Source organism: Dama dama, chromosome 18, assembly GCF_033118175.1.
Source record: "Dama dama isolate Ldn47 chromosome 18, ASM3311817v1, whole genome shotgun sequence".
NCBI lineage: Eukaryota > Metazoa > Chordata > Mammalia > Artiodactyla > Cervidae > Dama > Dama dama.
Genome location: NC_083698.1, coordinates 67,096,268 through 67,112,956, shown reverse-complemented (window position 1 = coordinate 67,112,956; position 16,689 = coordinate 67,096,268). Strand labels below are relative to the sequence as shown.

General features: G+C 41.3%; 1 long non-coding RNA gene across 23 annotated transcripts in view; it reads left to right on the top strand.

Annotated features, from left to right (window-relative positions):
• LOC133072355 (uncharacterized) overlaps positions 1-16,689 on the top strand; it is a 446,833-nt gene that overhangs the window by 424,025 nt on the left and 6,119 nt on the right. For 18 of the 23 annotated variants that reach the window (XR_009696719.1, XR_009696707.1, XR_009696718.1 and 15 more), the window contains 2 exons: positions 6,245-6,405; positions 7,880-7,997. The exons of 1 other annotated variant lie outside the window; for it this stretch is intronic. This is a non-coding gene — a long non-coding RNA (uncharacterized LOC133072355). Of the gene's footprint in view, positions 1-6,244; positions 6,406-7,879; positions 7,998-9,187; positions 11,263-13,276; positions 15,647-16,689 lie in introns of those variants that run through there. 4 more of the 23 variants (XR_009696706.1, XR_009696699.1, XR_009696713.1 and 1 more) reach the window with 3 other exon arrangements.

The following is a 16,689-nucleotide window of genomic DNA, read 5'->3' as shown; positions in this document are numbered from 1 at the left end:
GGAAGGTTTCAACAGTCTGTGGTGGAAGAGAATTCCTGCTTTCTCTAAGGACACCCACTTTAGATAATCCCCCACTGGCAGTGGGACCCTGGGGCAAGGACTGGGCAAAGGGGTTTTCCTGGCAGCTTCTCTTCAGCACTTTCTGTCATCTCAACTTTTAACAACCATGTTTTACTCTCTGGGCAGGAGTCGAAGGCATGTTTTGAACTGGTGGCAAAATGTACCTACTTCTCCCTGTGAGCATCTGTCTCTAATGCTAAAAAGTGGTGCTTGGTACTTTGTATGGGTACTTGACTTTCAGCCAGGGATCCCTAAGCTCTCTGTAGGATTTCTCACACCCACCCCACATCCACCCCACAAGGTGGGTGGCAAATGGCGAGCCCAGTTTTTTTTGTCAGGTGGGGAAACAGGGCAGACCCATAGCACACGGTGAGTTAGTTTTCCCAAGCATGTATGGGGGAATGTTACGGCAAAAGTAAACATTCTTTGCGTGGCTCTGTCTGGTTTGTGGGCTCATGGTTACTCTGACCCAAACACACGTTACAGGGTATCGTCCTGTAGGTATCAGATATGCCTTTGCTGCCCAGGTGCCAGGACATTCATTTGGCAAATGGTCCCTAAACTTCAGCCATGTACCACGCCCTCTGACTCCCAGTAGCCTGCCCTGTCCCCACACAGGTCTTCTGAGGTCGAAACAGCATTGGACACCCCTGATCACAGGGACCACAGGGAAGAGCAGAATGTCTTAGTATTTCCTCTGTTTCATCCCCGGCTACCTTTGCAGAGCTACCACCGCATACCCCCAAGGCTCACTTTCAGTAAAGGATATTCAAGGCAATTGGCCACAGAAAGTACTAGACCCAAATAACCTCTCAGGGTTCTTAAGGACAGGTCTTGAAGCTTAGGAGGATGCGCCAAGTGAGCTGTAGGCGTGAAGGTGATGAGAAGGGCTCCAACAGAGTGGAGAGCTAGGCAGCCGAGACTTCAAAGGTATTTCTACCTCCTAATGTTACAACCATTAAATCAAGAATTTAATTCTTTAGCCAAAATGCCCTGTTTCCTAATAGAGTTCTTACTTGGCAAAACATGCTTATAAATATCTCCTGCTCTTTTCTCTTCTCTCTAGCTTCCAGAGTTCAACCAAAGCCCATTTTATATTAAATAAGGAACAAAGCAACAGAAACTAAAAGAACTAATGTGTTTGGGTGCATCCCTTGTCATGTCATTTCATATCAACTTTGAATCCAAGAAAGCTTAATAGTAATTCAGCCATGAACCTGCTGCATAAACTGGGGGAAATTTGGAGCATATGTTTTCGACTCATTTATTCTTGACTCATCACAATAGGTTGCTGCTTTTTTTTTTAAGTTCTATTTGTTAAGAAAATATTTAAACCTTTTAAAGTAAACCTTTTAGAGTCTTTCTCCATTCACAATAGGACGCTGCAGAATGCTAAGAGAATAGGAACTTGAAGGCAGGAAGGTTCAGGGACAGTTCAAAACTTGGAGCCATGAATCTAGAGAGTTCAAAAGTTGGCAAAGTGAACCCTCTCATCCGTACCCACAAATAATAAATAACAATCACAACAAGGAAAAGGAGGAAGGGGAAAGCCACTGGAAAGCTATAACTTATCCCGTCTCCAGCCTTACAGCTCTCTCCAATAAAACAGGATTCTTCGGAGAATTTAGGCTGTGCTGCCTGCAGGGAGCTGACATTGTCTTCTGTCGTAAATTACCTTGCTGGGGTAAGCTTTCCTCCAGGTCCAGCAGACAGGCAGCTCTGTAAGACCCATCACCCAGCTCCGTGCTTCTTAAATTATCCTTCATCTGGCTGTGACATCTGAAAAGCTAGAGGGAGAATGATCACCCCCAAATCTGACCTTCCCATACCACTGGGTCTTTTTTTATAAAGCAATACAAGAGATAGACACAATAGCATTCTATTTGCAAACAAAAATAGAAGGAAAAATAGGGCTTTCTATGTCCTTCTTCAAATAAACAGTACAGTGTTTTCAAACTTGTTCACCTAAAGAGTTTTTTCATTAACAATATGACCCTAAGTCCTTTTCTCAACTAAGATAGCCATAGTGTCACAGAAAATCATTAGAAGCGGGGACTGGAAGGAGCCTTAACTTTCCCCCTTCATTCTCACTTTGCAATCAATAGCCTTGCTGCAGCTTCCCCACCGTATTCAGACGTGTACACACACAGACAGACGTGTGCACACAAACATCTGAGGACCTAGAATATTTGAGTAGATGACTGTAGTACCTTGAAATGCGATCAAGCCTGGAGAGTAGGTACCAGGCCAAGAGAAATAACTCCTATCCATAAAAAGTTCCTCAATAAATCAGTAACTCTTTTCTTCCATATGTCACCTGACATGTTTAATTTGTCTGCTTTGACGGGACTGTGGCAAGTGGAGCTGACCGCTGGCAAAATTAGAAAGGGCTTTTGTGAAGGGCAAGCCATCAGGTGTGGATGGACACAGTGAAGGGCTACAGAGAGTAGGCATCTTACAAATGCCTGCAGGCCAGCTTTGTGTGGTGGACGCCCCAAAAGAAGGGAACAAAGATTTCAGATGTTACCGGTTTAAAGCACATCAAGCTAATGGGCAGACACAGTAATAGTCACATTGTCCAAGAAATTCAACTTCCCTCCCTCATTTACTTCTCCTTGGAATTCAGTCTTTGTCACAGATGCTGAGAAATGTGATAGATCCATTCACTTCCACCTTAGTGTTTTAATTCTGGAACACAACTCACTCCAGAGACAGGGAAATGTACTTTTTGCAATGTCTGCACCTTCTGAACAAGGAGAAGTCAGTGGATTCATTTGTGTCCATCTGGCTAATCTTGGATCTGGTCATACAGCTTGTGGTAAAGGAAAGAGCTTTTTACCTGAAGAAGGAACACACCTAGACCCTGCAAATGAAATGGCTTTTAGATATCTGCACTTTATTTAAGAAGCAGGATCCAGGTCACTAGCCATGAAGCCCAGTGCTTCTTCTCCTGCACCTGCTGGGACACCCTAGTAGCCCTCACCTCTTTAGCATCAAAGAAGGCGAGATTATCTCCACTTCCAAGTCTTTATATAAAGTGATCGTTTAATCCTACCCTGCAATGCAGGAATCAGCCATCCCCAGTTTTGCAGAGAAGTAAACTGAGAGATAGAGATCAAGTCATTACGCAAAATTATCTAGCAGCAAGACCTCCACTCAAATCCAAGGCACCTGCCCAGCTACCTACATATGGGAAAAATTCCCTCAGAGACTCTTTTGACAAGATTATTTAAGGCAAATGACTATTCAATTTTCCCAGTGGTGTGTATATATATATATACATATATGTATGTATATATATATGGAAATGAGCAAAAATAATTAAGATATTTAGGCTCATTTCCTTTTTCTCTTTTAATTCTATTGAAGTGTAATACACACTTTGGATTTAAAAATGCAGAGGAACCAGAGATCAAATTGCTAGCATCTGTTGGATCATAGAAAAAGCAAGGGAATTCCAGAAAACATCTGCTTCATTGACTATGCTAAAGCCTATGACTGTGTGGATCAAAACAAATTGTAGAAAATTCTTAAAGAGATGGGAATACCAGACCACCTTACCAGTCTCCTGAGAAACCTGTGTGTAGGACAAGAAGCAATAGTTAGAACTGGACATAGAACAACAGACTGGTTCAACATTGGGAAAGGAGTATGTCAAGGCTGTATATTATCACCCTGCTTATTTAACTATACAGAGAGGACATAATTCGAAATGCTGGGCTGGATGGATCACAAGTTGGAATCAAAATTTCCGGGAGAAATATCAATAACCTCAGAGATGCAGATGATACAACTCTAATGGCAGAAAGCAATGAGGAACTAAAGAGCCTCTTGACGAAGGTAAAAGAGGAGAATAGAAAAGCTGGCCTAAAACTCAACATTCAAAAAATGAAGATCATGGCATCTGGTCCCATCATTTCATGGCAAATAGATGGGGAGAAAGTAGAAATAGTGACAGATTTTATTTTCTTGGGCTCCAAAATCACTACAGATGGTGACTGCAGCCATGAAATTAAAAGATGCTTGCTTCTTGGAAGAAAAGCTATGACAAACCAAGATAGAGTTTTAAAAAGAAGAGACGGCACTTTGTCAACAAAGGTCCATATAGTCAAAGCTATAGTTTTTCCAGTAGTCATGTACGGATATGAGAGTTGGACCATAAAGAAGGCTGAGCGCTGAAGAATTGATGCTTTCAAATTGTGTTGCTGGAGAAAACTCTTGAGAGTCCGTTTAAGGGCAAGGAGATCAAGCCGGTCAATTCTAAAGGAAATCAATCCTGAATATTCACTAGGAAGGTCTGATGGTGAGCTGAAGCTCCAATATTTTGGCCACCTGGTGCAAAGTGCAAACTCATTAAAAAAGACCTTGATGCTAAGAAAGACTGAGGGCAGGAGATGGGGTTGACAGAAGATGAAATGGTTGGATGGCACCACTGACTCAATGGACTTGAGTTTGAGCAAACTCCAGGAGATAGTGAAGGACAGAGAAGCCTGGTGTGCTGCAGCTCATAGGGTCACAAAGAGTTGGACACGACTTAACAACTGAACAACAATCCATACATAAAAGTGCACAAGTAGTCAGTGCCACAAATTTTTACAAGATGCCCGAACCCAGCAGCTGGATCAAGAAACAGGTCATTTCCAACAAGCCTCTCTTCTGCCCTCCTTCAAGTCATTACTCTCCTATCCCTCCAACCATTATATTCCTTTATACTCCTGTCTCCTCTTTTGTTGGGGGTGATGGGTTTATGAGTATGTGTAGCATTTGGTTGTGTGTGTGTGTCTGTGTGTATGTGTAGTATTTGGTTACAAGCATGTACTTTGGAGACAGGCTGGGCTGCCTGGGTTGAAATCCTGCTGTACCTTTTACAAACTATATATCGTTGGGCAACTTACTTCCCCTAGGACTCAGCTTTCTCAGCTTTACAATGGGAATATTAACAGAACCTACCTTGAAAGATCGCAGTAAAGGTTAAATGCTGTGGCTCATTTAAAGAGCTTAGGTCAAGGTAGATAGAGAAGTTCAGAGTAAGCCCTCAGAAAACACTGGCTATTTTTGTTGGATACTTCTCCCTTCTCAGAGACTGTTTATGGAAGACAAAGAAGGTTCAAAGACTGTAGAGCAAGGGAGAGGAAGAGAGAGGAATTCCAACGAAGCATGTGCTGTCTGTTATATATCTCTAGGTTGTGGAGAGGATCAGAGGTGAGCAGGTGGAAGAAGAGCTAAACCAAACAGTTCTCCAGTCATACAGAATCAAGTGTTTAGAGTAAACCGATATTTGAAACATTATATATTTTCTCTTCAGTCCTATATATGCTTCCTACATGTGAAAGTATAATAGAAATGCATTTTGAGACCATCCATGAACTTTCTATTACTCCCAGTGGTCCAGAATTGAATGCATATTTTAAAATTTCCTACAATAGAAAAAAAAAAAATGAGTGTGAGGTTTTTTTCTACCCAATTCACAGTTTAATTCCCAACATAACTTTTTAGGTAAGACAGACTCAGGTATTTTTCCATGTCACATTTCTTTATATTTTTGCATCATTTGAAACATTTTTTACCTATTTAGTTTAGAACTTCTCAAAATCATCTGCTGTGTAAATCAAAAGTAAACAGCTCGTTTAAAGAGCATTTTCCAAGAAACCAGGAGCTTAAAAAAAAACAAAAAACCGTAAGATTGACAATTTGCTGGACAAATTTCCTTTTCCCCCCAACAAGTCCAAAGAATGCATTCGCTGAGGCATCTATATATTTTATGAAATGCTTAGCCAAGTTATGTTGGTTCAAAAAGAAAACAGAAGAATAAAAACACATTTCATGTGACATTGAAAATGATAAGCATATAACAGCAATTTGAATAATGAGCTGATTACAGTAAAGAATTAGCACCATTTAGGTTTCCAATAAGTATGAAGTAGGTTGAAGCCTGATGTATTGATTTTTTAAGTTTTAATTGGATGTAGGGAAACTCAAAATGGATAGGGAAAGAGACATGAACTTGATTCCATCTGTCTGTCTGTCTGTTTCTGTCTCTCTCACCATTGCTTCTCCAAGTTTTCTTTTGATACTTGATTTCAAGGTAAGCAGATCGGAGATGACTATTAAACTCTAACACTGCACACTTTCCAGTTCTTGACCTTTTTAATGCAGTAAAAAGAATTTTCTTAAATACTTACAGAGCTTTCAACAGCGTGGCCATTGGCTAGTCAGGCCCTCTGTCTGAAAGGAATGAAATGCTTCCTTCCTGGGTGGCTGCCTATGAGCTGGAACAGTACATGATGTTCAAGATAAGAAAACGGAAGTTCCAAGCACGGAGCTTGTGTGGTTTAACCAAATGAGGTAAAATAAGAAAAGAAGGACAGTAAGAAGCTGCCTTATTTGCAGCACTGTGTCAGAGCCAGCACAGGGATTTTGGGTTGGTTAGCATCTTTCTCATCCTAAGTGGGAAGACCTTGTCCCTGCTCCTTAGCTCTGCGTGGATATAAATATGAGATGAAGCAGCCTTGTTGCCTTTTAGGGATATCATAAATATCGAAGAGATCATTATAAAGAGATTCTTAATGCCCTTGAACTTGCTTTGAAAGATAAAGTAAATTGAGTTTATAATTTCCAGTCCAGCAGCTGAAGATTGTGTTCACTCATTTCTAAAACCAGGGATTAAGATTTGAGCCCTTGGATCCCTCCACCCTCTTAGATCAGCGGTCCCCAAGCTTTTTGGCCCCAGGGACCAGATTCATGGAAGACAGTTTTTCCACTGCCAGCAGGGAGAAAGGGATGGTTTAATTTTCATCCACTGCTCACCTCCTGCTGTGTGTCCTGGTTCCTAACAAGTCATGGACTGGTACTATGGGTTGGGGACCCCTGTTAGACAACTGGGTTCACTCTGGTTATCATCTCAGTCATGGAAACTGGTCTCTAGACTGACTCAGGCTGACACACTCATGGACCACATGCCCAGCTTCTGTCCAGAAGAAGTTCTGATCATTACAGCCTTCTTCTGAACCTCAGGTTTTCTCATCTGCAAAATGGGGATGATGATTATTAATTCCTGCCACATGGGGATATCTCTGCTCAGCCTGCTGCAACCTATAGGTAAACAGGGTAATAGAACCATGACCCTCAGCAAGTCACTTCATGCCCTGGCTCTCCATTTCCTCATCTGTAAAGACCCACTTCATAGTGAGTTCAACAGCATAGAAGTCAATAAATTGTTACTACTGACTTGGCTCCTTTTGCTTTGCCTTGAATTTTTAGTCTCTCTCTTGCTCACAGGAATCCAACAAGAGCCAGTGATGCCCCAGCTTTATTCCTGGGTCTCTTGCATGGACACAATTTAAATTCTTCCCCTTGTAAATCAAGGACCTCCCACCTACTCAAGTCCACCTGTCTGGCTGAAGCTCACGTAGGACTGCTGACCTCACATCAGGGGAAGGTGGGGTTGGGATATGGGCTGACACCAGCCAGGGTGCTGGTTTGTCTCCACTTTCTACTCAGTCTTGTTTCAGGAAGCCATTGCTAAGTAAACAAAATGGGCATCTCCTCAGTCCCTAGGCACTCCTTGACTCATTCCTTATGCTGTCTTCTGGGGGTGGTGCCTTCCAATTGTTCTTCCCAGTGCTCCTTACAGTAAAACATTTTTGAGTGCACACATCAGTGTATGTTTATATATTTATAAATTTTATACATGTGGTACTCTGCTGATATGTTTTATGCATTCTGAAAATATATAACACCACATGGAAATTTTTAAAGAATGAGATTAAAAAGTAAGTAGATAAATGAGTTAAATAATTTCTTTTGTGCACCCCAACAGATCACCATGGGCTCCCTCTGCTGCTGTCTTATCCCCCTGGCACTGTGAGAAGAGCATTCTCCCATGGGATCCTGGACCTCTGACCTTTGAGAGTTACACACACCATAACCCAGAGCAGGTAGGCTGGCCAGAATGAGCCTCCACCATCAGCTCAGGAGCCTCACCTCCAAGTCAGGCTCAGCTTCATGGGTGTGCAGTCAGACAGGACCCCATGCCCCATACTCAGTAGGGGCCCATGCTTGGTTAAACCACAGCTATCGCCATCTTGAAATTTTCAAAAATTTTATCCTTGAACTTGTGAGGTCCAATTGGACAAAGGAGCATGTGTGCAAGCAGAGAAGATATGCACAGTAATGCACATCCCCAGTTCCCTGCTGCCCCATTCACATATAGCTTTGGCAATGCCTTTCAAGTATAGCATGCTGGTGGACCAACTTTGTGTGGGACTTTAACGAGACTCAAAGAGAATACAAGGTTAGCATATTATGGAAGAAGCCATTTGCTTCCCAAGTATGGCAGAACGTGCATGTCTCAAGAAGTGAAATACAAACAACTGAGTCTTGTGAAGTGTTTCCACTGTTCTGGTAAGAATTAAATTTATATGCATGTACATACTATGATGGACAGGGAGGCCTGGCATGCTGTGATTCATGGGGTCGCAAAGAGGCGGACACAACTGAGCGACTGAACTGAACTGAAGTGAACTGAACATACTATGAAAAACAAATTGTATAATTTCAGTGATTCTGCACACAAGTGAAATGTTCTTCCATTTGCATTTAAAACTGGCATTCTAAAATATAAAGACAGTATAATTCATTCCAATAATTAAAAATTTTTATTTTTACTTACTTAAAAAGATATCAGATAGCAAATGGAAAACTGTGACAAGTTGAGAGATTGTGAAAGAAAGGAAAGGATTCTATATTTTACTACTTCTAATGCCCTTTATTCTTGCTTTTTGAACAAAGGGCTTTGCATTGGTATTTTATATGGTATTTATTGGCATTTTATCTCTTTCCCCATGGCCCCTGATTCACCTCTAAATGACCAACTTATTTCTATCGAGAGTGAGTCCACCCCACTTCTTTCTCTCACTGGAAGAGATAAGATCTTCCTCCATTTTGCCTTAAGAAAAGATCTGTCCTTTCAAGACCATGGTTAATATATTCAGTTGATTTCATGCTTCAAATTTCATTCATTCAACAAGTAAATATTTGTGTATTTGTATAGTTAAACTTTAAATAAGAAAATAGTAAATATTCACCCAAGAGAACAGCTGCCTCTTCTACTCTGTTTGTGACACAGCAGAAAATTCCTGCTGAAATGAAGAGATCTCAGTTCAAAAGAATAATGCTATTGAAACTCAAGGACTAAAATCTGGAGCAACCACCCTTCAGAATTCTTCACCCATACCCAGAAGCTAATGATTTCCAGAGATGGCCACAGCAACGAATTCACAGCAACATGGGTCACTGTGTCAAGGATCATTTCAAAAAGACAAGGTCACCAGTTCCAAATATTTTAGGGGTGAAAAGGTCTTTCTTATAAATACCGTATCCTTCACATTCAGCACACCACGGTACGTGCTTTGTCATAATATGGAGGGTCACCAGCTGTCACCAGCGGAGTCTCCATCCTAGTGAAATTCCTCAGTCTTCAGCAGCCAGATGTCACTCTTATCTCTTGGTTGATAGCTTCTTCTAAGAGTGGACAAAGTTAGGTTTTTGTCTCTAGAATCTGCAAAGTCAGTGGTTCACAAAATATGGTCCAGGGACCCCTGCGGGTTCTGGAGACTCTACCAAGGCATTCATTCAGTTGAAATTATTTTCGTAATAATATCAAAATGTTACTTGCCTTTTTCACTTTTACTTAGCTGACAGTCGAGTTTTCTGAAGGCTATAATCATTGTTCCTGGTGGCTCAGACAGGAAGAATGCAGTGCAGGAGACCTGGGTTCAATCCCTGGGTTGGAAAGATCCCCTGGAGAAGGGAATGGCAATCCACTCCAGTATTCTTGACTGGAGAATCCCATGGACAGAGGAGTCTGGTGGGCTACAGTCCGTGGAGTCACAAAGAGCTGAATACAACTAACACACTGGATCGACAAACACACACACACCCATTGTTCTGTTGGTTAACAAATGGAATGTGCATTCTTAAATTTTAAAGAATTCTTCATTTAAATTTCCCATATAGTTAATATGTATAACCAGATAAGCATAAGTTCTCTCAGGTCATCAGTAATTTTAAAGAATGTAAAGAGGTCTAAGACCAGTGAGTTTGAGAAGTGCTAGTCTAAGTGAAGGTAGGTATCCATCACATTTTGCATTTTCTTCAAAGATGGGTCTACCCTCTCCTTCCCAAGATAAATTCTTCCTCACAGTCTCAGCAGTGACCATTGATTCTTATAACTCACTGAAAGATTGCCATGCCAATGACCAATGGGCAGATACTATAATTCAGTCTTGGTCGCTTTGACAACCAAAATACTAAAGCTACACAACTACAGGGCTTTGTAAAGTGATTCTTCATATGACATAAACATCAGTTATGTTTTGTGTGAGCAACAAGATTTTAAATGTCTTTGCATAAGAAGGGTCCAGTGTGTGTATTAATTTTAAAGTACATTTTAAAAATATTACCTTGTTTTCCCCAACCAAAAAAAAAAAAAAAATCAGTTAAATAAATAGCATCTGACAGAGAATGTACATGAAAAAGGAATTCACTACTACTTCATAGAGAATATCAACACACAGGCACGTGCACACACACACACACAAAACCCTTCATGAACACATATGGTATTTAATGTATACCTGTTACACAACAACCAACACTTTTTACCTTTTCATGAACTATGAGTCATCCCCCTGTTCCAGAGAGTGTTTCCTCAGCTTCATAAATATTAATCATACTCCCTAAATTCTAACAGACAGTTTCCTCAAATGTGAATGATGCTTCTCAACTTCAGTCTGTATTTTCTCTATTCAGTCACATTGTTGACTACCATGGAAGAAAATGATATTCCATATAGATCAACACTCCTGATAACCAAACCTTAGCCACTTCAAACCCCAAAACATGCTTTCATTCGTTCACCCAAAAACATTCCTGGACCACAAACCAGGAATTGTGCTGGGCCTTGAATACAATGATAAATAAAGCAAAATATGCCCTCAAAATAGCTTACATTCTAGTGGATGTTGAATAGAATTTGGCCTAAAATTTATCCCAAGAGTCTTAAAAGGGAGTGTATGTGTAGAAGATATTAGAACTTCTAATTTCATTTTTATCTTGTATATGTTTTTATGATAAAACAATATATGACTTTAGTAGCATATGTATACACTATAAATAAATAAAAATACACATCTATTCAAAGTGAGTATCCCCAAAATTTTTACTAAGGAGGTGCACCATTATAAAAAGGTTAGAGACCCTGGCTGAGCACACTTCGGGAGGACTCCTTTTTGAAAAAAGGACTCAGTTTGTCATCCTCATGAACACTTTCCTGACTGCTCAGCAGCTGCCTGGGAGTTGATCATAAACATTAGTATATGCTCTTAGCTGGTCTGGCTGAACTTGGAGATCACATGCTAGGGCTTTTCTTTCACAGAAGCAGTAGGGCCCAGAACAATACATGATTAGAGGAAGCCATTTCCCAGTTTGGCAAAGGAGTTAGCCGTGTTTTTGAAAGTGTGATTCTGAATCACCATCACCATGGGAGGGGCCCTGTGAAGATGCAGAATCTTGGACTGAGGATCCGGATGTTTTGGGTCAGCATCCCCCCAGGGCAGGACCTCAGTTCTGGGCTGTATATTTACAGCAAGGTCCCAAGGAGATTCCCGAGCACTCTAGGGGTGGACAACCTAGGAAGGAGGAGATGGACACTTGGCCAGGGTCTCTGTGTTCCCAGCACAGGCTTGCTCCTTCACACGGGTCGTCTCTGCTGTTGGAGCAGGAACCATGGTGCTCAAGAACAGCTGCGCCATGCTATTGATCCCACGTGGCTGTGGACTGCTGATCTTGCTAATTTGGGGACTGCTTTTAAGGGGCTTGTTTTTATCTCTTCCTTTGATTTCAGACTGTTTGTCATCATTTCTGACTGCCTTCGGTGTGATCACTACTAATCTCTCTTCCATCCTTCCTCATCCCCCTCTAATTTTCTGCTTTTAATTCGCTGTGGGCTGGGAGGCTACAGAAATGGGATTGTTAGGAGTGTGTGTTAATTAAGAGTCAATTAGACATAGTTAAAGTGCATTGCTTTGTGACTGGTGTTTCCGCTGCTTCAAGCCTGTTTTGCTTCCTTCCTGCTTCTCAACTGAGTTCCAGAAGGCGGATTGAGGGACGCCTGACCTCTGGAGAAGTGGGGCACCAGGATATTTACTTTCTTGTCACATTTCACTGCTGTCAAAACTCAGAGGGTCTAGCTGGCCCCCCAGAGGAGCCAGCATGCTTAATGATTCAGGACACCTGGGTCTGACCCGTTCCCCTTACATTTCTCTGGGCTCAGAGTGATTTACGGGAAGAGGGGCTAGGATCCAAGAGACAGGAGACAGGGCGCACTCTCTGGTGTGGACCAGAAAGTAGGAATCCACTCCTCTGAGAAGTACGCAAATTTCCAGTTCTCCAAGGGCCCAGATCTGTCCCCCTCTAGTAGCTACTGAGACTCTCAGCCATGACACCCACAGGGGTATCTGAATAGGGGTTGTAGAGGTGGGGGCAACTAAGTGATTGACATGGGTAGGGGGCAGAGATCTATCTCTAGCCTGGAAGGCATAATCAAAATACTTAACACTAAAATTCATTCTGTACAAAAATACTGCTATTTTTAAAAAAAAACTTCCAGTGTATAACACTATCTTTAGAGCCTAAGCTTTGTCTGTGATGCCATTGTTAAATGATGTAAAGATAGTCATGAAGATCATAAAATTTTCCTCCTCATCGTGTATTGGGAAATGAAATTTAATCATCCTTCCAATACCCCAGGATCTTTCACCCTTCCTTTATTATACATAAACATACAATCTTTTGAACGGAGACAACTCTTTTGTCTTTCCAAAGTTATAAAATGAAAAAAACAAAAAACCAAAAAACAAAAAGGGAACCCAAAGTCAATGTTATTTTACTTCACAGGGTTCTGGGCTTGTTGTGAGCTAATTTCTTGTTTCTTTCCCAGAAAAAAAAAAAAGTAATATCCTTAGCTAATATCCCAGGTCGGGACATGCATGACTGAAGCTGAAAAGTGTGTTTATTTCAGGGGAAAAAAAATAAAAGGAATTTTGAAAAGAGGCGAAAAACGAAAGGTACTTGTATGCAGGGAGGGATCATACTGATCCATTTTCAATGCTTAATTACAAATCTGCTCCAACTAATTTCCTTATTGTGCCCACAGCTGCTGTTCTTTTGTCACCAGTTTATTTTTCTTTGAAAATCTGAAAGGCATCAAGGCTGGCCCTGAAAGTCATCAGGAGCAGAACTGGTGTCCCAGATGCCTCATTACTGGTCTCGTTTGCCAGCCTGTTTGGTTGTTTATGTCTTGCATTCAAATCATTTATTTTGTTCAGACCTTCTTTGCTTTGAAAATGATTGTGGAACACAGGACTGCTTTTATCACTCAACCGTTTGCCCTGCCGGGTAACAGGAACATCATGGTTTAATCAACATCACAATTCCCCATAATTTCTGGGCAGACCTTGTTTAGTAAATATCAAAAAGTGTAGAGCTCCAAAGACTCTTTCACAGTGACCCAGGGGTCTGAGTTTCTTTGCTGGAAGGCGGAAGATGTTGTTCACATGAAATCATAGTGGTTTTGGAAGATTTTCATCTCTAAGTCTAAATGTCATATGGAATGGTTTGGAACTTGCAAAGGTTTTGCTTTTACATCCAAGATAATTGGCTGCTGAAACCAGCCAAGACACTGGATAAAAAGAGGGGGACACAGTATGGCTATTAATAAAATGCATAGTACTGTAAGCAACGTGATGGAAAACTGAAACGCTGCTGCCTGGGAGTCAGGGAGACTCAAGTTCAAATCCTGAGTTGATCAAGTTGTCTTAACCTTTTGTACCTCAATGGTCCCAAATGTGAAAGAGAAATGAGTAACATTTAATTTCTAGAGTTTAATGAGAAATCACATTAGCTAATGCTTGGAAAGGCCTAGACAAGAAGGCCAGGCACATGGTCAACTTAAAAAACAAGAGCTGTTAATATTACTATTATTTGTTTCTTGGAAGAAAACAAACTAGTTGTTCAGCTAAATATTTCTATTGCCTTTTTGATTAAAACCTGTACTGTGGAAAACAATCTAAGCAAGTGTGAAGGGAAATTGTTATAGTAACTGTTATCGGTAGGGTGACCATATAGTTTATGGTCCAAACCAGGATACTCTGAGAGTGAAAATGTGCATTGTGAATCATCACGCCAGGACACTAGGCATAAATCAGGACCATTGCAGGCAAATCACAACATACTGTTCCTTGTCATTGGAACCTCAAACCGACAAAGTATTAGAACTGGAAATAACCTTTGATATTAATATTTCTAGTTCAAAGTTCCATCCAGTCTTACGGATGAGGAAAATAAAGTCCAGAGAAGCAATATAACTTTCTAAGGTCACTCAGCTATTAGTTGAAAACCGGAGTCTGGAATATTGTTCTTTAATTTTAACTCCAGTGACTGTAGTTCTGTTTTCGATTATCTTTAGCAAGCCTGAGCACTTTTCTTTTTCCTTATTTCTTCTACTGAAAGAGTCCCAAGTCATCCTACTTTTTCTGCCTCCATTTCATCTGCCTCTTTGAGCAGATGAAGCCTGAACAAAGCCATCCTCTGAAAAGAAGGCTTGTCATTTTGTTAACCTAAATCCCTTATGCTTTTGTTAAAGGCTGTTTTCTCTATTTATTCAGTCCTGGGCTTAGAGAGAATGAGAGCAACTATTTCCTACCATCTTTCTACTAAGGAAGTTCTTTTAGGTCTCTCTTGATTATTCTTTACTCTATTTTCCTTTGGGATCAGTGCGTTACAGTTAGTTCTTAACCAGGATATCCTCTTTTAAATCATTTTTCCAAAATATCTCACCAGGTTGTATCTGTTTCTAAGACCTTGGAAATTGCACACGTGAATATCCATCTTTAATCCCTATTAATTATACAGTAGGTATTATATTTACCTTGTCTAGATTTCAGTGGCTTTCACTCCAGGCGATTTTGTTGCATTATTTAGACAAGGCAAATATTCCATGTACAGGAAGACTTCAAAGAGACAAGTGAACCAGATGATCAGAAATCACTGGCGTCAGGCCCTCCTAAAGGTACATCACCAGCCTCTCTTTAATGAAGACCACACTTTACAACAATGCTCCCATGCACATGCAAATTTATGTAGATTGTTTACTTAGACTAGCACATTTGTACATCAGTCTCGCTGTGCCCCTCCTCTCCTTTTTGCCTTGAAAGAGATAATGTGGCTATTCCAGTCATCTGTCTTTGGGTTTTATGGTCTGGAGTGCCCATAAAGATGACAAGGGCTGCGTTTCACAGGCAGCAGCCTTCCACTGCCCTGGCCTGTTGTGTTGAACTAGATGAGACACGGTGCTCTACAGCCGGATAGGGTCCATGCTCTCCTCCCGGATGTATAGTTCGGTGATAAGCAAGGCACCAACTTGGACAGTCATGGAAGTCCTGGCTGCTGCTGAGCATTGCTGGGGGGATACCCACAGAGCACTCTTCTGCACCCTTCAAAGTTGGCCAGCCTGACACACTGCCGGTCCACGCTGTTCTTCTCACTGAGGTTTACCTTGGGGTGGGTTGGGGTGGGGTCGGGTGGGGCGTCTTTCCATAGTTCTGATTACAAGCCCATTTTTGGAAGAAAGGGCTAAGACATGCAAATGACAAATTGTTTATTTACCACAAACCTGGTTAGAACTGAATGAGACCCAAAAACTACACCTGCTGAGAAGATACCATTTCAGTGATTTCATTTAAAGAAGCACCATGAGTCCTGGTTAAGAATTCAGACTGATGTCAGATAGATTTGAGTTTAATCCCTATGTCTACCACTGTATGACAAGGTTCTTAACGTCCCTGACTCAGTTCCTCCACCTGTAAATTGAGAATGGACTCTGCCTTGTGGGAGTGCTGTGTGGGTTAAACGCAATGAAGCACATAAATCTCTTAGCATAATGATTAGCATGTTACAAAAACAAAAAAAAAGGCTTTGGCAATGATTTCATTTTTTAATAGGTACAGAGAAATAAAGGTACCTGATTTTGTTTGGTTGTTTTGTTTTTTTTTTTTCAAAGACTCAGGAAGCAGAGTTCTGACTCTGTGGCCTCTTCCCTGCTTGGAGTCCAGGGGGAGGAGGGCAGAGGGGGCTGACCACACCACGTCCACACGCAGAGGGATGAAAGGGAATGACTCTAACCAGAGGTCTAGGTGGCTTGGAGACAGAGGCCAACAGGGTACCCTCTCTACCCAGAAGGTACAAGCACCCACTGCTCTGCTCAGCGTTGGAGACTCCCCCTCGAGCCCCTGACTGTGTTTTTAGGCTCATTGTGGATTTCCCTCATTCGTGGTCCCACTAACACTGCATGCTTTCCCACATCCACACCTTGGCCTTCTGAGCGCTTATTCTCTTTATCAAGAACACCCTCCCTTCCAACCTTTCTCTAAAATTCAGTCCAGTAAAATGCTTTTCACTGAAGACCTTTCTTGGCATTTTTTTTTTGAAGGTTAGGGTTTTAAACAAATAATAGTAAAAATCATCTCCTGTGAACCCCCCCAATCCAGAAGGGGTTTACCCTCCTTCCTT